A 24,809-nucleotide genomic window follows, 5' to 3' on the forward strand; every position below is an offset into this window, starting at 1 on the left:
AAGTTTGGGATGAAGTTCAGGAGTCAACATTAAGAAATTGTTGGAAAAAACTCCTGTTGCTTGATCATGCTGATGAAGTGACTGAGGAAGAAATGGATTTTGAAGGATTTTCAAATGATATTTATCAAGAACTGCGTGCCGCTGGTGAGGTGGAGTTGACGCTGAACGATGTGGAGGAGTGGTTAGATATTGATGCAGTCGATCCACCCATTGGTCATTTAACAGATGATGAGATTATACAAAATGTTACTGGCACTGTTGATGATGACGGAGAGGAAGATGAGGATGAAAATGATAGCAGTTTACAATCTGCTACGTGTGCTGATGCATTGTTCTATGTTGAAAAACTCCTTGATATTGTTTCACAAACTGACAATCCAGAGCTACCAGGCTTTTATCAACACCTAAGGACGATGAAAGATATTTGTCTCAAGGACATGACAAAAAGAAGGAAACAAATGAAAATGAGTCAATATTTTTCACGAACTAGCAGCAAATCAACCAGCACAGCCGTACCCAGCACCAGCACAGCCGCTCCCAGCACCAGCACAGCCGTACCCAGCACCAGCACAGCCGCTCCCAGCACCAGCACAGCCGCACCCAGCACCAGCACAGCCGTACCCAGCACCAGCACAGCCGTACCCAGCACCAGCACAGCCGTACCCAGCACCAGCACAGCCGTACCCAGCACCAGCACAGCCGTACCCAGCACCAGCACAGCTGTACCCAGCACCAGCACAAAAGCAGCTGAAGCCAACACAGCAGCAGCGAGCACCAGCAAAGCTGATGCAAACATCTAAAAACATCGTGTGTGAAGTGAACAATTAGAATAAGTGTTAAATTTAAGTGTGTACATAGTGTTAAAATTAAAGTTGCAATAATTCTAATGTACAATAGTTTTCAAGAACTGTATTGTAGTACTCAACATACAGCAAAACCACTTTTAATAATACAGTGCTAACGGCTTAATGCACTGCAGTACCTATTTACTGTAGAGCATTCACAACTTCACAAAACTTCAAGATGGACATAACTCCAACAATAAGGTAAATACATGAATTACAGAATTTTTAGTAGAGTAGTAAAATATAGGTACAGTAAGTAATATGATACAATGCATTTTTATTGTGTACAAGAAAAAAAAAGACACTGACGCAAACGCCTCTTGAAGGTCACCTCTTGCAACGAATCCAACGCTCCAACGAACTGGGGGTGGTCCCATATAGTACGTTGAATCGAGGTTGTACTGTATCATATTATGGCATTTGTAGGCGATGCTGTGCTCACAAGCTGAACAGTGGTGCTGTGAGCTCGAGCTGCGTGCGCCAGCCTTGGTGGCTTGCTCAATACTGACGCTCTAACACCCAAGAATGTTGGCCTGATTTTTTTCTAGGTGGCATCTGGCAGCTATCGGTCGTGGCTGTACTATAGCTGTCCCTATCCCTGGCGGGGCGTTTAAATTATAGCGCTAGACACGAAATCATATATAAATGATGTGCGCAGTTTCGGTTTTGTCACTGATATCATTTATATATGATATGCGCGGTTTGAGGGTTAATTTGTGTTCTTTGATCATGGGAAAAATAATAAAAAAATTGTAAGTGGCATATATTGCCCGCTATAGGGTAGGGAAGTCTGGCAAAAAAACAGGCGCTGACTCAGCGTGCATCCCAGACGGTCTGTTGTTCTCCAGCTGTCAGGCAGGAGTGGCCACAAAGAGATAATTACCTAATTATTTCAATGTCTCTGACTGATTTTTCGTAGTTTTTTTGCTGTAATATTATTCAATAGTGTGTAGTGTGTTATATTTATATAATAAAATGAGTGAATCATCGCTGTACTCAAAAATATGGTGTGCATATTGTTGATTTATTATATTCATTTATTTTATTGTTCATTTATTATATTCATCAAACAGTGAACAAATACTTTGTTGGTTATTACACTATATACAAAGGTTATATATAAGTATCTGCATGTTTGGTTTACCATAATGAACCACTAAGTTGGTATTATGAGTCAAAAAGCAACGAGGAGTGACCGCCACACACCAGCCAGCCACTCGCTGCCACTCACTCCCTCAGCACCTCACTCGCCCACATTCTCCTCCCACCATACTGTTTTTGCTTTTATTCACTATATACAGATGTTATATATAAGTATCTACATTCGTGTTCACCATAACGAACCACTAAGTTGGCATGCTGAGTGGCAGTGGCAGTGGCAGCCAGTGGCAGCGTGCCACTGGCTGCTACTTCTTTCCTCCCTCAACTCACCTGACTCACCCACATTCTCCTCCTACAATACTGTTTTTGCTTTTATTCACTATATACAGACGTTATATATAAGTATCTGCATGTTTTGTTCACCACAACTGTACAACTAAGTTGATATAGTTTGTTCAGACACTAAGAGACGTCGCTACACATAGTCAGCTGGCGGCTGCTTCCCTCATACATTCAAGGTCAGACGCACTAAAATTTCACACCCAACAATACTGTTTGTGGTGTTATTACCCTATATACAGACGTTATAAGTATCTACATGTTTTGTTCACCATAACTGTTCAATTAAGCCGGTATAATGCCCAAAGAGCATAGTGGTCACCCCTACCAACATCACAAATCGTGCAGATGTTGCCACACCCATCACCAAAATGGCTTCTCCCCCACACTCCTTTTGTTGTTATTACACTGTATATACACGTTATATATAAGTACAGTGGTACCTCGCATAACGATTGCCCCAAAAGACGAATATTTTGGGTAACGAACGGCCCGATCGGCGTCAAATTGTCCCGTATGACGAACGCTGGTTTGAGTAACGTCAACACCACATGGTGGGGTCGCGCTGCTTCTTGCACATTCTTAGACGCCTCCGACGATGCACATAAATTATGTTGTTCTTGTTTAAAGATGCTAATGATGCTGGGATATAAAAGGGTGACTGCTGAGATGTTGCAAAGCATTGACGTTTTTGTAGGAAAAAAGAAATGAAATGTCTGATATACAACAAATGTCAAAAAGGTTCGATCGGTGTTCGGCAGGTAGGCTGCTCCATTATAACAATCTTTCTTTTATTCAAATGTGTTCCATTTGTTTTTTATTTGTCATTTACATCTCAATAATGGAGAAGCCTACCTTACATACACTGAATAAACCATTATGACATTTTCCTTTCTTCAAATGTGTTCAATATTTATTTTTCATTTGTCTTATAGCAAAAGGTTTGTTCGGTGGTCGGCAGGTAGGCTGCTCCATGTTTCTTACATGCAAAACACGTAAATAATAAAAAAAAATGAAGAATTTTGAAAATCAGTACAAATGTCAAAAAGGTTCGTTCGGTGGTCTACAGGTCGGCTGCTCCATGTTTCTTAAAAAAAAAAAAAAAAACGAAAAATAAAAGAACTGTTGAAACAATTTGAAAAATGGACAAATGTCATAAAGGTTCGTTCAGTGTTTGTCGGGTAGGCTGCTCCATTATTGAGACGTAAGTGACAAATACAAAACAAATGGAACACATTTGAAACAAAGAAAGATTGTCATCATGGAGCAGCCTATCCAACAAACACTGAACGAACCTTTTGCTATAACGAATATGAAAGACAAGGGCTGCTGGCTGGGTTAGTACTGCGTGAGCAACCATTTGTGGCACACGTGCCTCTGGCTCTCAAACACCTGTCCCACACGGTGTTGAAAGACTGTGCTCAGTCGGTGCAATTCAGACCCTATTGTTTGAAGAACATAAGGGTCATAACATTGGTGAAGCTAGGCGCAATAAGGGCTTAACACAACGGTCGGATGCCAGTGATACAGCACCTATGAGGATGATACAGCGAGCGTATCCAGGTGTAGCTCTGAGCCCCACCCTTGCCATCTCTAATGTATATAGATGATACATAGATGAATCGTTTTCTGCGTTCAGTGATGATGCATCTGATACAAGTAGCATAAATGAAGTGTTAGCAGCTTCCATGGTGGTGGTGTTCATTGATATTTTCAAGAATACCTGAATCTCTTCCTGACTGATGGACACTCTTTGAGGCTAGCTGAATCTCTTCCTGACTGATGGACACTCTTTGAGGCTAGCTGAATCTCTTCCTGTGTGGGACCTTACATAGCGATCTTTTCAAGACTACCTTACAAATTGAGCTTTTCCTATAATCGTTTCAATACTACTTTATGCTTTACAAGCTTGGCTACATACCACCTACAAGTACTAAAGCCAAGGGTGCACGCGAGTGCGTTATTTGCAAGCACACAAAACGATGAAACAGGAAACGAAAATCTATCTGTAGCTGGTGTAAGGAGAGCAAAGCCGCGCTGTGTACCATGGACTACTTCGTTGACTATTACACACCTCCAAAGTACTGAGTGTGTAATACAGTGTGTTACTGTGTAAATAGTGTGTGAAACTGTACATATTGTACTTTTAGTGAATTTTTACCACGTAATATTGTGACAATAAACATTTATTGTGGACACATTACTGACACATGTATCACAGTTTCATGGAAAATTATGAACATTCTACTGTATACATATTGTAAAGGTCACAAATATGCATAATATACTATAAAAGAAACAAATAAAACCGCATTGGAAATGCATAGAAAAAATATTTGAAAATATATTTGTGGCAACACGCGGTGCTTGAATGGCCTGCGCGACCATGTCCGGGAGCTTCACACACGGGCAACCAGCCCCTGATGACGTCACAGCGCACCTTGTCCACGCCCTCACAACCAAAGTAAGTGGAATTTGGTAATTATTTTTACATAGACATGTTCAGGGACGGTAATTTATCATTTTACAAAGAAAAATTATATTTTGGGGAACATTTGATGTCATGCACACTGGGGATATTTCACAATAAACACAGTGCATCACACTGGTTACATGGGGGACACTCGTTTTGTATGACGTCCGTTTCACATGACGAACATGGAACGGATTAAATTCGTTATGCGAGGTACCACTGTATCTACATTCGTGTTGACCATAACTGTTATGGTTTTGGTCAGACAAACAATCTTCGTCCACATGGTTTTTATTCTCCGCCAGTAACAACAACAAAACATTATCAGGTACATGAAATATTATTAACAAGATCATAAACAAAAGAGAATCTGCTCCAAACATGCTACCTCCAACATCTGTAGTACTCAATCCCAACATTCCTCCCCTTTTAAATAAACTATATCCCTACAGGTTAAGTCTATCAGGCGGTCGTATGACTCTTCCTGATTTTCTCAACTGGAAGTCCTGACCTGTTACTTCTGGGAAACATTCTTCTGAATTACTCCTTGTAGAGTCCATAGGGTTAACTGTATCCCCATTACCCTCTACTGCCCCTTGCTCTGCCTCCCAGTCTCCTGCAGGTGCTGCTATCCCTTCATTATAAGGATGGATATCACTAGTTGCCCCACCCTCACCTGAAGGGTCTTCAAAATTCCCTGTGAACCTTGGCATGAGCTGATCGGCATGCCTTTTCCAATTAATGTTCCCAAAACTCTGCACTTGCATAGTGAAGTTCCTGCGGCCTAGGACCTCCCTAATTTTCCCTTCCACCCAGGGCTTTCCACTTCCAAAATTCCTTGCATATACTGCATCCCCCTCATTAAACAACAATTCCTCTCCCAGAGCCAACTGACTGGCCAAGCTAGTTACCGATTTCTCTTTTTTGGGATCTGTCTTTACTGCTTCCATGTGCACTTTAAAGTGTCTATTAAACAGTAATTCAGAAGGAGATTTACCAGTAGTAGAATGAACAGTTTTCCTTTGATTATATAAAAATCTACAAAGTCTTGTATTAATAGTACCTTCCGTAAACCGCTTTAACCCTTCTTTCAAGGATCTCACTGCTCTCTCTGCTAGACCATTTGAAGAAGTCTCCACAGTCTCCGTGGTGTAGTGGTAAGACACTCGCCTGGCGTTCCGCGAGCGCTATGTCATGGGTTCGTATCCTGGCCGGGGAGGATTTACTGGGCGCAATTCCTTAACTGTAGCCTCTGTTTAACGCAACAGTAAAATGTGTACTTGGAGGAAAAAACGATTCTTCGCGGCAGGGGATCGTATTCCAGGGACCATAGGATTAAGGACTTGCTTGAAACGCTACGCGTACTAGTGACTGTACAAGAATGTAACAACTCTTGTATATATCTCAAAAAAAAAAAAAAGGATTATAGGGGGCAAGTGTTACATGTTTAATACCATTTTTCCTAAAAAAATCCTCCATTTCCACAGAAACAAAATAAGGAGCATTGTCTGAGACAATTATGTCTGGCAATCCAAAATTACAAAATGTTTTCCTTAGTAATTCACAAGTTACAGATGATGTAGTGGAATTACACACATGCACATCCAGAAATTTGGTGTATGAATCCACCACCACTAGGTAATATTTATTATCCATAGGTCCCGCATAATCTACATGAAGTCTAGACCAGGGTTTTCCAGTGCATGGCCAAGAAAGTACTGGGGCCTGGGGTTTCTGATAATTCTTAAAGCAAATATGACAATTTTTTGTTACCTCAGCAATATCCTGGTCTATTTTTGGCCACCAAACCCAACTTCTAGCTTCTGCTTTCATAGCATTTATGCCATTATGACCTACATGCAGCTGTTCCAAAATCTTACATCTCAGTTCCCCAGGCACCACCACTCTATTCCTATACAAGAGTACATCCTGGTGAATACTAAGGTCAGCCTTCACTGCAGCATACTCTGACAATAACAAATTATCATTCCAACCATATTTGACATTTTTCAACAACAGACTTAATTTAGGATCTCTACCAGTTGCCTTCCTAATACAGAGCACCACTTGGTTTCCGAACTTTAGTTATCCGAAACTTCCAGTTTCCCGATTGGGGTTGGGGAATCATGCTACCCGAACAAAATTCGGGTAGGAAGGGGTCCGCCAAGCGTCACGCCGGCTTGTGGTGGTGGGTGGGAGATGGTCCAGTTTGCCCACTGTGACTTCACAGATTCACGGCCTATTATTCCTATTATTTTGAATTGCCTTAAGGCTGGAATGTTCATTCTGAGCTTTTGTTTTTCATATCTGCACAATCAAGAAACATCTGTGCACCATGTTGGCTCCAAATGCACGCATTGCGTCAGTGATGGCTGACTGGTGGGTGGATGGACGATGGAGCTTAGGTGGGAGGCAGTATGAGAGAGGGGGAGAATTAGCCAGAAAGGGAGGGAGAGAGAGATGCTAGGAGGGAGGGGGAGGTAGGGAGAGATGTTAGGAGGTAGGGAGAGATGCTAAGAGGGAGGGAGAGATGCTAAGAGGGAGGGGGAGGTAGGGAGAGATGTTAGGAGGTAGGCAGGAAGGGACGGAAGTAGTGAGAATTAGGGAGGGAAAGGCAGGCTGGCAGGCACAGGCAGGCAGGCTAGCTTGCAGGCAGGCTGGCAGGCAGGGAGTGAGTGGTAGTCACGCGGTTGAACCGCGTGACCTTGAGAGATGGGATGTAGGGGGGCGGGTGGTTTGTTGGTGGTGGGGGTGAGACCGGCTCATTCCCGAAGATAAGCCTAACACACACTACCCGTTAGCATGATGGCAGGGAGGGAGGCAGGCAAGCTTGCAGGCTGGGAAGGAGGCAGGCAGGCAGGCAGGTAGCGATATATGGGTGTTGAAGTGAACCGTGAACCACGTGACCTTTGAGAGTGTGTGTGTGTGTATGGGTTTGGGGTGGGGGGAGATGGGGAGGTGTGTCGGTGGTGGGGGAGGGACCGGCTGACTCCGTAAGCCTAACCACACTCCACAGACCTGTGACCCAGATTTGTTTCTTAAATGTACAGTACATCATCGTATATTTTAGGCAGGATGTGCCTGCAGGCTGGCAGGATGTGCCTGCAGGCTGGCAGGATGTGCCTGCAGGCTGGCAGGATGTGCCTGCAGGCTGGCAGGATGTGCCTGCAGGCTGGCAGGATGTGCTTGCAGGCTGGCAGGATGTTCCTGCAGGCTGGCAGGCAGGCAGGCTGGCAGGATGTTCCTGCAGGCTGGCAGGCTGGCAGGATGTTCCTGCAGGCTGGCAGGCTGGCAGGATGTTCCTGCAGGCTGGCAGGCAGGCAGGCTGGCAGGATGTTCCTGCAGGCTGGCAGGCAGGCAGGCTGGCAGGATGTTCCTGCAGGCTGGCAGGCAGGCAGGCTGGCAGGATGTTCCTGCAGGCTGGCAGGATGTTCCTGCAGGCTGGCAGGATGTTCCTGCAGGCTGGCAGGATGTTCCTGCAGGCTGGCAGGATGTTTCAGCAGGCTGGCAGGATGTTCCTGCAGGCTGGCAGGAAACATCCAGAGGATGTTTGCCAGACGTCTTAATAATCAGTTAGGAACAATTAAGGACTTTTATAAAGCGGATCAGGACTTCACTTATTGGTGAGTACAAACAAAACACGGTCGCATTTACGCTATGAACCTGTCGATTTTTTCCCCTAGAGTTTTTTTTTCGTAAATTTTTTTGGAAAAATTTCTTTTTACATTTCTAGTTTATTTTTTCCCCTCTATTTCTCGTATACGAACTTACATGTTAACCGACGGGTCTTGTCCCCAAGGGGTTCGGAAACCAAGTGGTGCTCTGTAGTCTGGAATGAAATATCCTCAAAAGACATAGATTCCACCAGGTTTTTTTTTTTTTTTTTGAGATATATACAAGAGTTGTTACATTCTTGTACAGCCACTAGTACGCGTAGCGTTTCGGGCAGGTCCCTGGAATACGATCCCCTGCCGCGAAGAATCGTTTTTTCATCCAAGTACACATTTTACTGTTGCGTTAAACAGAGGCTACAGTTAAGGAATTGCGCCCAGTAAATCCTCCCCGGCCAGGATACGAACCCATGACATAGCGCTCGCGGAACGCCAGGCGAGTGTCTTACCACTACACCACGGAGACTGCAGTAAGACTGCAGTGCAGACTGCGACTGGTTAACATACTCCACTGGAATACTGGAATTTAATTCTTCTGTCACAGGCAATCTACTTAATGCATCAGCTACTACATTATCCTTGCCTGGCTTAAACTCTAAATCATACTCAAACTGAGAGAGTAGTAATGCCCATCTTTGAATTCTAGCATTGGCATTAACTGGAATTTGTTTACCTCTGCCAAACAATCCTAACAGGGGTTTATGGTTTGTTCTAGCAAGAAATTTCCTCCCCAGCAGAAAATACCTCAGTTTTCTTACAGCATATACCAAAGCTAAGGCTTCTTTATCTAACTGAGAATAATTCTGTTCCGCAGGAGATAATTTCTTGCTAGCAAAATATACTACTTTATCCTGACCATCTACTTCCTGTAATAATACACACCCCACTCCTACTGGGGAAGCATCTACCTCCAGTTTTAACGGGAGTCTACCTGTAAAATTAGTGAGCACTGGAGAATTGATCAATTCCTGCTTAATATTCCTGAATGCATTTTCCTCTCTTGCTGCCCACTTAAATCTAGCCCCTTTTTTCAACAATTCATACAAGGGTGCTAATTTTGTTGAAAAGTTCTTCACGAACTTACAAAAATATGTAACCATCCCAACAAAAGACTGTACTTCCCCAACTGATGTTGGGGCTGGGGCATCTATTATAGCAGCTACATTTTTGTGAGAAGGAGTAAAGCCCTTACCTGAAATATGGTACCCCAGATATTCAATGGCCTTGGTCTTCAACGTTGTTTTTTCCTTATTAATCTTCACATTGTGCTTTTGCAAAAGATTCAAAACTTGTTCTAATCTAGCATCATGCACTTCCTCATTCTTCCCACATACAATAATGTCATCTAAAAAACTAGCCACACCTTCAATGTTAACTAACAACTGGGACATGAATCTCTGAAAAATTGCTGGAGACGAGGAGAGTCCAAAAGGAAGTCTTTTATACTTAAATAACCCCTTGTGGGTATTAATCACTAACAATTTCTGGCTCTCCTCCTCCACCGGAATTTGCAAGTAAGCATCTTTCAGGTCAATCTTAGAAAAAATTGCTCCCTTGCAGACCACTGACAACAACTCATCTATCTTAGGTAAAGGGTACTTCTCACAGTGTATGCGGTTGTTCAGTTCCTTGAAGTCTGCACAGATTCTCAAGGATTTCCGATCTGCCTTCAACACTGGTACAATTGGGGCTGCCCACTCACTATGTGTAATTGGCTCTAAGATGCCTTCTGCCACATGCTTTTCCAGAGCTGATTCTACCAATTGCTTGTAATGAAACGTCACTGTTCTTGCCTTGAAAAATTTAGGTGAAGCCCCACTTTTCAGGTGAATTTTTGCCACCATGCTATTAATTGGCTTATCTGCCTCCACTGAATATTTGTCTAACATTTGTTCGGCACTTTTAATTGTTTTAACTATTGACAATTCATCTAGGCCCGCCAAGAAAATTCCCACTTTTTCCATGAGATCTTTACATATTATTAACAAGATCATAAACAAAAGAGCATCTGCTCCAAACATGCTACCTCCAACATCTGTAGTACTCAATCCCAACAATAACGAACCAATAAGTTGGTATGCCGAGTGGCAGTGGCAGCCAATGGCAGCTTGCCACTGGCTGCCACTCCCTCCCTCTCCTCACCTGACTTGCCACCATTCTCCTCCCACCATACTGTTTTTGCTTTTATATACAGACGTTATATATAAGTATCTGCATGTTTTGTTTACCATAGCGAAAAACTAAGCTGGTATAGTGAGTCCAGACAGTAAAAGTTGGTCACACAGAGTCAGCAGACAATGCTACCTCCCGCCCCACCAAGATTACTCCTCCCACTACAGCGCTAATTATCACAACAATCCTGCTATTATCAGAACCCTGGTCATTTTTATCACAGTCAGGGGTCTTCTGTAATAATATCATTGCTACATAATAGCATGAACAAGTATATTTTGGCATTTTTAGGCGATGCTGTGGTCACAAGCTGAACAGCGTTTCTGTTAGCTCATGCTGCGTGCGTCAGGCTTGGTTGCTCACTCAATACTGAGGCCAATAACACCCGGGAGTTTGGCCCACAATTTAAAAAAAAATGGCATCTGTTTACAAGAGCCCTGATGAAGGTGTGGTGAACCCCGTGTATCCGCGGGCCGTTTAAATCTTGCGTAGTACTATAACACTTCATATGACGTGATGCGCACTTTAACCCTTAAAGTGCGCGTCACGTCATATGACGTGCTGGATGTTGTTCCAGTCAACTGCGCATCACGTCATATGATGTGTTGGAGTACTACACAAGATTTAAACAGCCCGCGGATACACGGGGTTCACCACACCTTCATCAGGGCTCTTGTAAACAGACACCATTTAAAAACAAAATCGTGGGCCAAACTCCCAGGTGTTATTGGCCTCAGTATTGAGTGAGCAACCAAGCCTGACCGACGCAGCATGAGCTAACAGCACTGCTGTTCAGCTTGTGACCACAGCATCGCCTAAAAATGTCAAATTATACTTGTTCATGCTATTATGTAGCGATGATATTATTACAGAAGACCCCTGACTGTGATAAAACTGACCAGGGTTCTGATAATAACAGGATTGTGGTGATATTTAGCGCTGTGCGCCATGGAGGGAGGAGTAATGCTGTGGGAGGGAGGGTGGTGGCGATGTCTTTTGACTGTGTGTGGCCACCTTTTATTAACTGCACTCAGCATACCAGCTTAGTGGTTCGCTATGGTGAACACAAATGTAGGTACTTATATATAATGTGTGTATAGAGGGTATAAACAGCAAGAGAAGGTTTGGAGCCGCCATTTTGGTGAGGGCAGTGGCGTCGTCTGCACGATGCCACCGTGCAGACGACGGTGTTGTTTACTGGTTACCACGATGGTCTTTGGGCACCATACCAGTTTATTTGTACAAGTATGGTGAATAAAACAGGTAGATATTTATATATAATGTGTGTATATAGCGTAATAACACCACACAGTATTGTTGGAGGAGAAATATTAGTGCATCTGGCCTTGAGGGCGGCCGCCGATCAGCTGACTGTGTGAGTAGCCACATCTTTGTGCCTTTACTCACCATACAAGCTTAGATGTACAGTTATGGTGAACAAAACATGTAGATACTTATATATAATGTCTGTATATAGTGAATTATAGCAAAAACATTATTGTGGGAGGAGAATGTGGGCGAGTCAGATGACTGGAGGGAGGGCGGGAGTGGCTGGCTGGTAAACGGCGGTCACTCCTCGTTACTTTTTGACTCATAATAGCTACTTAGTGGTTCGTTATAGTGAACAAAACATGCAGATACTTATACAGAGCACCATTTGGTTTCCGAACCCCTTGGGGACGATACCCGTTGGTTATCGTGTAAGTTCGTAAACAAGAATGGAGGAAAATGGAGAGATAATTTTTTTTTAATTTAACAAAAAAATTCCAAAGGGAAAAAATCGACAGATTCATAGCATAAATGCAACAAATGAAATAAAGTTCATTGTGTAATTGCGTTCACTCACCCCCACCCTTCCCTCCCTCACTGCTTCTATCTCTCACTGCATCTCCTTCCTCTCTGCCTGCCTGCCTCTTCCCCTCACTGCCTCTTCCCCCTCAATGCCTCACTGCCTCTCCCCCCTCACTGCCTCTCCCCCCTCACTGCCTCTCCCCCCTCACTGCCTCTCCCCCCTCACTGCCTCTCCCCCCTCACTGCCTCTCCCCCCTCAATGCCTCTGCCCCCTCAATGCCTCTCCCCCCTCAATGCCTCTCCCCCCTCAATGCCTCTCCCCCTCAATGCCTCTCCCCCTCTATGCCTCTCCCCCTCAATGCCTCACTGCCTCTCCCCCTCAATGCCTCTCCCCCTCAATGCCTCTCCCCCTCAATGTCTCACTGCCTCTCCCCCTCAATGCCTGCCATCCCTCCCTCACTGCCTTCCTCATAACATGAGAACAGCAGGCTATGGAGGAGGGGGAGCTACTAACAGGGTCGGGAAGTACTAATGGGGTCGAGGCTATGTAGAGGCGGACATGTCTGTCAGCGCCTGCTCACAGATGCCAACTGTGCATAATTCATAAATAAAACTATATTTGTTTAATTAATAAATAGGAAGTCATATAACATGTTAATGATTAATAATGTATATTAATATATGAAAATTAACATTTTGGCATAAATATTTTACAACTAAGATTAAAATTTGTAATTCAATATGGGCGATAAGTTTGGCAACCATTGCCTGGTCAGCAAATCCTTCCTTACTGCCTCCCTCACCAATCCACCAACAGGGGGGGGGGGGAGAATTAGTGAGAGAGGAGAAATAGTGGGAGAGGGGGAGAATTAGTGAGAAAGGGAGGGACGGGAAGGTAGGGAGAGATGCTAGGAGGAAAGTAGCGAGGGAGAATGGGAGAATTAGGGAGGGAGGGAAAGGCAGGCTGCATGCCTCTCTGCCTGCCTGCCTCTCTGCTTGCCTGCCTTTCTGCCTGCCTGCCTCTCTGCCTATCTGCCTTTCTGCCTGCCTGTGCCTGCCTGCCTGCCTCTCTGCCTGCCTTTCCCTCCCTCCCTAATTCTTCCATCCCCCCCTCACTACTTCCTTCCTGCCTACCTTCCCCTCCCTTTCTCACTTATTCTCCCCATCTCTCTCATACTGCCTCCCACCTAAGCTCCCATCCATCCACCCACCAGTCAGCAATCATTGATGCAATGCGTGCATTTGGAGCCGACATGGTGCACAGATGTTTCTTGATTGTGCAAATATGTAAAACAAAATCACAGAATGAACTCTCCAGCCTCATGACAAATCAAAATAACAGGAATAATAGGCCGTGAATCTGTGAAATCACTGGGTAGAAGACACTCTAGAGTAGTGGCGCCCAACACGGGCAGTGGGCAAACTGGACCATCTCCCACCCATCACCACGGGCCGGCACGACGCTTGGCGGACCGCTTCCTATCCGAACTTTGTTCGTGTAGCACGACTCCCCAACCCCAATCGGGAAACTGGAAGTTTCGGATAACTAAAGTTCGGAAACCAAGTGGTGCTCTGTAATTTGAAGAACTATACAATAAAGGAAGCCATCTATAACTGGGAGTGGAGTCCCCGCCTTCACTCCACGCCAAGGTGTGGAGTGAAGTAAAGGAATCGACTTTGAAAAATCCTGGAAAAAACTCACGTCTACCGTCAGAAATGAGGAGGATGAAGAAATGGATTTTGAAGGATTTACAGATGAAATCCATGGAATGTTCAGAAATGCCGGCAAAAACTTAGAGACAGGATGTGGTTGATTGGCTTGAAAAAGATGTCCATGACCCAGGATATGGTATGATGAGTGAAGACAAGATTCTCCAGTCTATTACTGGTGAGGTCGACGAAAAGGTGGAGGATGAAGAAGGTAGTGAAGAACCAACACCAATGACCACAAAATACAGTATACTCATGACCTATGTTGATGGATTAATAAATTTTTCATCCAATTGTTCTCATCCAGAAGTTGGAAACATGTATGAGTACCTGAGGCGAACCAAAGAGCTGATCATAAAACTGGCCAGTGAACACAAAAGGCAAGCTACACTTGATTCTTATATGGTACAAAAATCAAGCCAAGCGCCTTCAAGTGAGGCATCACAGGCAAGCCAAATGCCTTCAACCAGCGAGGCTTCCGCAGCTGGCAGTCAAAACTAACTTTGCTTAATGTACTGTACAATAATTTTAAGTGTTAATTTTAGTGTTGTGTTAGTATAGGTTACGTAAATTGTCAAAAAATTTTAACTTCAAGATGTGTGGCATCAATCAAGAAGACGAACACCAACAAGGTAAGTTGAGGTTTCTAGTTGAATATTTAATAATAATATGTAGCAAGGCAATTCAAATTATGTTGTATGTAGCATAAAAAATAGTTGGAAATGGTTAGTTTTTGACTCGTAGGTGAAAAAGTAACATTATCTGGAACGCATGAATATCCGGCTGGAGGTCCTTCCCATACAGTCCGGATAATCGAGTAGAGACAGTATTTCAAATGCCCTGTAGCGAGTAAACTTATACTCGCTCCATTATCTCATCATCTTAATGGCATAGTTGCTGGACCACTATGATATGACATTAGATGCTATGGAAGACAAACATAACACGGATGTAATTTACACAGATTTCGCAAAAGCTTTTGATAAATGTGACCATGGTGTTATTGCACATAAAATGCGTTCAAAAGGAATTACCGGAAAAATAGGCAGATGGATCTACAATTTCCTGACCAACAGAACCCAATGTGTAATAGTCAACAAAATAAAATCCAGCCCATCAACCGTGAAGAGCTCAGTCCCCCAGGGTACTGTGCTTGCTCCAGTACTTTTTCTCATCCTCATTTTGGACATAGATAAGAACACAACATATAGCACTGTACAGTACAACCTCGATTCAACGTACTATATGGGACCACCCCCAGTTCGTTGGAGCGTTGGATTCGTTGCAAGAGGTGACCTTCAAGAGGCGTTTGCGTCAGTGTCTTTTTTTTCTTGTACACAATAAAAATGCATTGTATCATATTACTTACTGTACCTATATTTTACTACTCTACTAAAAATACTGTAATTCATGTATTTACCTTATTGTTGGAGTTATGTCCATCTTGAAGTTTTGTGAAGTTGTGAATGCTCTACAGTAAATAGGTACTGCAGTGCATTAAGCCGTTAGCACTGTATTATTAAAAGTGGTTTTGCTGTATGTTGAGTACTTACAATACAGTTCTTGAAAACTATTGTACATTAGAATTATTGCAACTTTAATTTTAACACTATGTACACACTTGAATTCAACACTTATTCTAATTGTTCACTTCACACACGATGTTTTTAGATGTTTGCATCAGCTTTGCTGGTGCTCGCTGCTGCTGTGTTGGCTTCAGCTGCTTTTGTGCTGGTGCTGGGTACACCTGTGCTGGTGCTGGGTACGGCTGTACTGGTGCTGGGTACGGCTGTGCTGGTGCTGGGTACGGCTGTGCTGGTGCTGGGTACGGCTGTGCTGGTGCTGGGTACGGCTGTGCTGGTGCTGGGTACGGCTGTGCTGGTGCTGGGTACGGCTGTGCTGGTGCTGGGTAAGGCTGTGCTGGTGCTGGGTACGGCTGTGCTGGTGCTGGGTACGGCTGTGCTGGTGCTGGGTACGGCTGTTCTGGTGCTGGGTACGGCTGTGCTGGTGCTGGGTACGGCTGTGCTGGTGCTGGGTACGGCTGTGCTGGTGCTGGGTACGGCTGTGCTGGTGCTGGGTACGGCTGTGCTGGTGCTGGGTACGGCTGTGCTGGTGCTGGGTACGGCTGTGCTGGTGCTGGGTACGGCTGTGCTGGTGCTGGGTACGGCTGTGCTGGTGCTGGGTACGGCTGTGCTGGTGCTGGGTACGGCTGTGCTGGTGCTGGGAACGTCAACAGTGCCAGTAACATTTTGTATAATCTCATCATCTGTTAAATAACCATTGATTAAATGATTTATTAATTTTATTATTTCGGAGCCGTAGTCACTGAACTGTGGCGACGAATTGAAACGAGAAACGCATGGTGTGTGTGAACAGGGATTAGACCCGTCCACTCGCTCACGCTGGAGTTGTTCCAATAACAAATAATTTCTCAAATAGCAGATGTCTATCATATTACAGTATATTTTCGGTTTTATTTAGTTTAGTTTAATTAGGATAATAAAAAGCTATTAAAGCATTGGTTTTAGAAATGATTTATTAGTCTGAAACTTTCAAAGTCATGGGTCACTGAACTATAACGACACAGACGAAGGAAAACCAAGTGAGGTTTACAGAACAGTATTCCCTTATCTGTCCACCCTCACTCACCTTGTTTTATCACAGAAAATGTCTATAAGGAGATTTTACGACATGTAGCTAGCTAATCACGCTTCAGCCTTTAAATTAATTTACAAAGATACGTCTGCCACAAATCAGTGGGAGGTTAGGAGGGAGGTGGGCAGGCAGAGCTTGTGAGGGAGAGGCAGGGAGGGAGGCAGGCACGGAGGGAGGCAGGCAGAGCTTGGGAGGGAGGCAGGGAAGGAGAGGATGGAGATGGATTGATGGTAGGATGGAGGGAGGGATGGAATGATGGATGATTTGAGGGTGTGTGTGTGTGTGTATGGGCTGTAGGGGTGGGGGGGGGGGAGGTGTGTCGGTGGTGGTGAAGGGACCGACTCGGTGATAACCTTAACTCTGACCCAGTTAACTTTTTTTTTTAACTTGATTTGTTTCTTCAATTCTGGATGGATGGAGGGAGAAAGGGGATGGAGGGAGGGGATCGATGGATGGATGGAGGGAGGGGATGGATGGATGGATGGAGGGGGGATGGATGGATGGATGGAGGGAGGGGATGGATGGATGGATGGAGGGAGGGGATGGATGGATGGAGGGAGGGGATGGATGGAGGGGGGATGGATGGATGGATGGAGGGAGGGGATGGATGGAGGGAGGGGATGGATGGATGGATGGATGGATGGATGGAGGGAGGGGATGGATGGATGGATGGAGGGAGGGGATGGATGGATGGATGGAGGGGATGGATGGATGGATGGAGGGAGGGGATGGATGGATGGATGGATGGAGGGAGGGAGGGGATGGATGGATGGAGGGAGGGGATGGATGGATGGATGGAGGGAGGGGATGGATGGATAGATGGTGGGAGGGAGGGGATGGATGGATGGATGGAGGGAGGGGATGGATGGATGGATGGATGGAGGGGATGGATGGATGGATGGATGGAGGGAGGGAGGGAGGGGATGGAGGGGATGGATGGATGGATGGAGGGGATGGATGGATGGATGGATGGATGGATGGATGGATGGAGGGAGGGAGGGGATGGATGGATGGATGGAGGGAGGGAGGGGATGGATGGATGGAGGGGATGGATGGATGGTGGGAGGGAGGGGATGGATGGATGGAGGGAGGGGATGGATGGAGGGAGGGGATGGATGGATGGATGGAGGGGATGGATGGATGGAGGGGATGGATGGATGGATGGAGGGGATGGATGGAGGGAGGGGATGGATGGATGGATGGATGGATGGATGGATGGATGGATGGAGGGAGGGGATGGATGGATGGATGGAGGGAGGGAGGGAGGGGATGGATGGATGGATGGAGGGGATGGATGGATGGATGGAGGGAGGGGATGGATGGATGGATGGATGGATGGAGGGAGGGGATGGATGGATGGAGGGAGGGGATGGATGGATGGAGGGAGGGGATGGATGGATGGAGGGGATGGATGGATGGAGGGAGGGGATGGATGGATGGATGGATGGATGGATGGAGGGAGGGGATGGATGGATGGATGGATGGATGGATGGAGGGAGGGAGGGGATGGATGGATGGATGGATGGATGTGGATGGATGGATGGATGGATGGATGTGGATGGATGGATGTGGATGGATGGATGGATGGATGGATGTGGATGGATGGATGTGGATGGATGGAGGGAGGGGATGGATGGATGGATGGAGGGGATGGATGGAGGGAGGGGGATGGATGGAGGGAGGGGGATGGATGGAGAGAGAGAGAGAGAGAGAGAGAGGGAGAGGGAGAGGGAGAGAGAGAGAGAGAGAGAGAGAGAGAGAGAGAGAGAGAGAGAGAGAGAGAGAGAGAGGGAGAGGTAGAGGGAGAGAGAGAGAGAGGGAGAGGGAGAGAGAGAGAGAGAGAGGGAGGGAGGGGGAGGGAGGGAGGGAGGGAGGGAGGGAGGGAGGGAGGGAGGGGGAGGGGGAGGGAGGGAGGGAGGGGGAGAGAGAGAGGGAGGGAGGGAGGGGGAGAGAGAGAGAGAGAGAGGGAGGGAGGGAGGGAGGGAGGGAGGGAGGGGGAGAGAGGGAGGGCGGGAGGGAGGGAGGGGGAGGGAGGGAGGGGGAGAGAGAGAGGGAGGGAGGAAGGGAGGGAGGGAGGGGGAGAGAGGGAGGGCGGGAGGGAGGGGGAGAGAGGGAGGGAGGGAGGGAGGGAGGGAGGGAGAGAGGGAGGGAGGGGGAGGGAGGGAGGGAGGGGGAGAGAGAGAGGGAGGGAGGGAGGGGGAGAGAGGGAGGGCGGGAGGGATGGAGGGGGAGGGAGGGAGGGGGGGAGAGAGAGAGGGAGGGAGGGAGGGAGGGGGAGAGAGGGAGGGCGGGAGGGAGGGAGGGAGGGAGGGGGAGAGAGGGAGGGCGGGAGGGAGGGAGGAGGAGGGAGGGAGGGAGGGAGGAAACAAGCATGGTGTGTGTACAGGGATTAGACCCGTCCACTCACGCTAGAGTTGTTCCAATAACATACAGTAATTTCTCAAAGAGCAGATGTCTATCATGTTACAGCATATTTTCGGTTTTATTTAGTTTAGTTTAATTAGGATAATAAAAAGCTATTAAAACACTGGTTTTAGAAATTATTTATTAATATGAAACTTTCAAAAGTCATGGGTCACTGAACTATGACGACACGCAGACGAAAGTGAGTGAAACCTCACTGTAAAGTGAGGTTTACAGTATAGTATTCTCTTATCTGTCCAGCCTCACTCATCTTGTTTCATCACAGAAAATGTCTATAAGGAGATTTTACAACATGTAGCTAGGTAATCACGCTTCATCCTTTAAATTAATGTACAAAGATACGTGTGCCCCAAATCAGTGAACGAAAATCATGGAAACTCAGTTGTTCACTTGTGTGGATCACTGGCTGGTGTTTGTGTGGACCATTTTGGCTGGTGTTTGTGTGGACCATTTTGGCTGGTGTTTGGTTCATATGGTTCACTTGTGTGATCCAACTTCTTATGAAGGAATTATTAATTGTAATCTGTGATAGAATGAGAAAGTTTTCCACCACTCTGTGAACTCTGTCCCAAAATCATAAGCTTGTGGACCACTTGTGGTCCACATGTGTGGTCCATTTGTGTGGTCCACTTGTGTGATCCACTTGTGTGATCCAACTTGTCATATGAGAGAATTATTAATTGTAATCTGTTATAGAATGGGAAAGTTTTCCACCAGTCTGTGAACTCTGTCTGGACATCGTAAGCAAATCCGAACATCCCTCGCTTCGGCGAACCATTGTTCGTCGAACCGGGTGAGTAAATTCGGCCTGAAAAGTGTGCGAACTAGCCAGAGATTCGTTGAATCGGGGTACGTTGAATCGAGGTTGTACTGTATCATCCTTTGCAGATGACACTAGGATCTTCATGAGAGTAGGCAACATAGAGGACACGGCAAACCTCCAGTCAGATGTAGATCAGGTCTTTCTATGGGCTACAGAAAATAATATGGTGTTTAACGAAGATAAGTTCCAGCTCATGCGCTATGGAAAAAATGAAAATATAAAAACGGAAACGACGTACAAAACTCAGGCAAATCATAACATAGAACGAAAAGGCAATGTAAAGGATCTGGGTGTACTCATGTCGGAAGACCTTACCTTTAAAGAACACAATAAAGTAGCCGTCACAACTGCAAGAAAAATGACAGGTTGGATAACAAGAACTTTTCACACTAGAGATGCTATACCGATGATGATACTTTTCAAAACGCTTGTGCTCTCTAGAGTGGAGTACTGCTGCACAATGACAGCACCTTTCAAAGCTGGAGAAATTACTGACCTGGAGAGCGTGCAGAGATCCTTTACTGCTAGAATCCACTCAGTAAAACATCTAAACTATTGGGACCGACTAAAGAGCCTAAAACTGTACTCCCTTGAGCGCAGGCGGGAGAGGTACATAATAATTTACACGTGGAAAATATTAGAGGGGCTGTACTATAAAACCAGAAAAACGGCCAGCCTACTCATGAGAAACTCTCCAGACACGAAACAGAACGCTTTAAAAGAGACTAACGTCGTCTATGCCTTCAAATGCCCACTTGGGGACTGTAAGCTCCAAAAAACCCAGTATATAGGCAAGACAACAACATCTCTTTCTAGGCGTTTAACGATGCATAAACAACAGGGCTCCATTAAGGAACATATAATCTCTTCCCATAACCAAACCATCGCCAGAGAAATCCTAGTAAACAACACAGAAATCATCGATAGATACAGCGATAGCAGGCGGCTTGACGTTTGCGAGGCACTTCACATCAAGAAGTCAACACCAGCAATCAACAGCCAATTATTGCACAACTATATTCTACCCACCTCAAGACTCCGCTCCAATATAGAAGCATCAAGAAATATGGACCAATAGGCTTTCTACAAACACTTCTATTCAATATCCATTGTTTCGTGTTCTGTCTTGTGTTGATACTTTTAATACCCTATTAATATCCTCTAATGCCACATCATCCTTCCCACCTCACTCAAATGTAATGCCACATCACCCTTCCCACCTCACTCAAATGTAGATATAAAATCAGGGAAACGCAAGTTCTAATCAGTTGTGTATTTGTGAAGTCTTTGAAAATGTAATAAGTTTTACGAAACGCGCCTGTGTCGCGTCAGACTAGAAATAAAAATGAATTTTGGAGAAGTGATTTTTGATTTACCTCCAACAGTGAAGCATAATGTACGAAAGATTGAGAAAATTCGTGTTAGAATTATTAATCTTACTTTTTCGGTCATATTTAATAAAATATGTCATTTTATTATATAAATATATCAAACTACACACTATTGAATAATATTACAGCAAAAAAAGTATGAAAAATCAATCAGAGACATTGAAATAATTCGGTAATTATCTCTTTGTGGCAACTCCGGCCTGACAGCTTGCGAGCAACAGACCGCCTGGGACGCACGCTTAGTCAGCTCCTATAATTTGCCAGACTTCCCCGCCCTATAGCGGGCAGTATATGCCACTTACGATTTTTTTATTATTTTTCCCGTGATCAGTGAACACAAATTAACAGGTTAGGAAGAAAAAATAATTTTTTTTGTTTTCTAAATGACATGCACCTGTGGGGATGACAGGATATTAAACCCTGAGCATGTTAAGTGTTAACCCTTAAACTGCTCATGGCGTATATATACGCCCTGAGTAACATGTCCCATGGTGCACATGGCGTATACTGTATATACGCCATAGGGTGCCAGGCTCGATTCAAATGGCCCGCTGCTACACGGGGTTCACAGTAGCTTCCTCAGGGCTCTTGTAAACAGATGCCATTTTTAAAAATTCGTGGGCAATATTCTCAGGTGTGAGAGGCACAGTACTGTTGGAGCAACCAAGGCTGGCGCACGCAGCATGAGCGAACAGCATTGCTGTTCAGCTTGTGACCACAGCATCGCCGAAAAATGTCAAAATAAATATATAATTGTTATTATTTAGCTATGACAATATTACAGATGACCCATGACTGTGATATAAATAACCAGGGTTGTGATAATAGCAGGATTGTTGTAATAATTAGCGCTGTGGGAGGAGTGATGCTGAGAGACGGAGGGAGACAGCTTCGTTTACTGACTGTGTGGCTACCTGTTATTGTTTGCATTCACCTTACCAGGTCAGTGGTTCTCTATGGTGAACACAAATGTAAATACTTATATATAATGTGTGTATTAGTGTAATAACAGCAAAAGGATTATACTGGGAGGAGCCATATGGGTGACGGAGGTGACGTCGTCTGCACGATTTGTCTAGCTGTTTAGAGGGTGGCCACTATGCTCTTTGGGCGCACTACAAGCTTAGGTGTACAGTTACGGTGCATAAAACATGTAGATACTTATATATAATATGTGTATATAGGGTAATAACACTGCAAACAGTATTGTTGGGGAGAAAGTTTAGTGCGTGTGACCTTGAAAGAGTGAGGGAGCCGCCAGCTGGCTGTGTGTATAGTGACGACTCTTAGTGCCTGAACTAACTATATCAGCTTAGCTGTACAGTTGTGGTGAACAAAATATGTACATACTTATATATAACGTCTGTATATAGTGTAATAACACCACAAATGGTATTGTTGGGAAGAAAGTTTAGTGCGTGTGTTGAGGGAGTGGCTGCGAGTGGCTGGCTGATGTGTGGCGGTAACTCTTCGTTGCTTTTCGACTCTCAATACCAACTTAGTGGTTCGTTATGGTGACCAAAACATGCAGATACTTATATATAACCTGTGTATAGAGTGTAATAGCAGCAAAACTATTTGTTTATTGTTTTATAAACATAATAATTGAATCACTAATATACACATCATACTTTTGAGTATAGCGATTATTCACCACTTTTATTATATAAATATATTACAATACACACTATTGAATAATATTACTGCAAAAAAACTAAGAAAAAATAAATCGGAGACATTGAAACAATTAGGTAATAATATCTTTGTGGCAACTCCCATCTGTCAGCGCGGGTGACGCTGACTGGGTCTGATGACCGCTCTGTCAATGCCCACTTTTTGCCAGACTTCCTCGGTCAATTGCGCCCAAAATATGTCACCTACGATTTTTTTTATTTTTCCTGTGCTCAGGGGACACAAATTAACATGTTTAGAAGACGAAAAAAAAAATTTGAATTTTATTTTTCTTGCGCACGGGTGTAAATGTCCCCAGGACCCCTGAGCAGTGTAAGGGTTAAAGGTTAATAACTTTATTCATACAGTGGTTACGTGATAACATCGGAAAATATTGTTGTGCAGACAGGTTCCATTCCTTGTCTTATAATTAACTAATGAATGGATGGTGGCAGCACTTTCTTCATTTCTACTACTCTTCCATTTTCTTTCTTTACCTTACTCTCTACTACTATACTTTCTTCCTATCTTTCACTAATTTCCGATATGTTACGATATAATGGTTACCAATACAATCTTCTTTTCTTTAACCCGTACACTGCTAAGGGCCTTAACCACTGCACTGCTCTGCATCAAAATATGACACCCCCCTGTGATGTGCCGAAAATAAATTCTTTCCAAAAAATTATTTTCTCTTCTATTGTTAAAATGCACTCTGATCATGGGAAACTAAAAAAAAAATATTGTATGTGACATACTTTGGCTGTGATGGAGCTGGAAAGTTAAGCAAATTATGGGCACTGAGCGATGAAGCGCTCAAGGTCACTCGGCCCTGCCACCCTATGGGGCGGCAGTTGCTGCAAATATAATGTTTCACAATTATTTTGATGTTTCTCATTCGTTTCTTCTCTGTTTTTTGTTGTTTTTTTTTTGCTATAATATTATTCAAAAGTGTGTAATTTGTGGAATTTCTATAGTTCAATGTGTGGAACATATATATTCTCAAAATTATAGGGCTCATATATGTGACCTGGTTGATGGGGTTCTGGGAGTTCTTCTACTCCCCAAGCCCGGCCCGAGACCAGACTTGACTTGTGGGAGTTTGGTCCACCAGGCTGTTGCTTGGAGCGGCCCGCAGGCCCACATACCCACCACAGCACTCCTTGAAGGAAACAATCTAGTTTCCTTTTGAAGATGTCCACGATTGTTCTTGTAATATTTCTGATGCTCGCTGGTAGGACGTTGAACAACAATGGACCTCTGATGTTCATATAGTGTTCTCTGATTGTGCCCATGGCACCTCTGCTCTTCACTGGTTCTACTGTAACCCCGCGATTATCCGGGATTCAAACATCCGGAAAACGCCCTTATACGGCCAAAATCGCGATTGGATAAAGTTATCACAATATCTGGCCAAAATAGCCACAGGGACCGGATTAAAGCTGGTTTTGTCGGATAAAATGTTGGGGCCCGGTTAATTTTCCGCCGAAATTACACTATCCGGTCAGTCGCCCGGATAATCATGGCTTTGTCCGTATATGAAAACATGAGGCGGGCCATACGGTATTAATCCCGTCTGCCCGTGACTCGAGGCGCATGGTGTAGGTGGGGATGGGGAGGGTGGGTGGTGTCGGGAGAGAGGGGAGCGTTGGGAGGGACCACCAGGGGGTATAAGGGGGGGATGGGGAGCGGCCTATACACTACAGTACAGTAATTACTATCAATTTTAGAACAATTCATCAT

At 44.8% G+C, this 24,809-nt stretch overlaps 1 protein-coding gene across 2 annotated transcripts in view; it reads left to right on the plus strand.

Annotated features, from left to right (window-relative positions):
* Positions 1 to 24,809, plus strand: part of LOC138354254 (zinc finger protein 271-like) — a 109,435-nt gene that overhangs the window by 61,412 nt on the left and 23,214 nt on the right. The window lies entirely within an intron of this gene.

This window comes from Procambarus clarkii, chromosome 62 (assembly GCF_040958095.1).
Source record: "Procambarus clarkii isolate CNS0578487 chromosome 62, FALCON_Pclarkii_2.0, whole genome shotgun sequence".
Taxonomy (NCBI): Eukaryota; Metazoa; Arthropoda; class Malacostraca; order Decapoda; family Cambaridae; genus Procambarus; species Procambarus clarkii.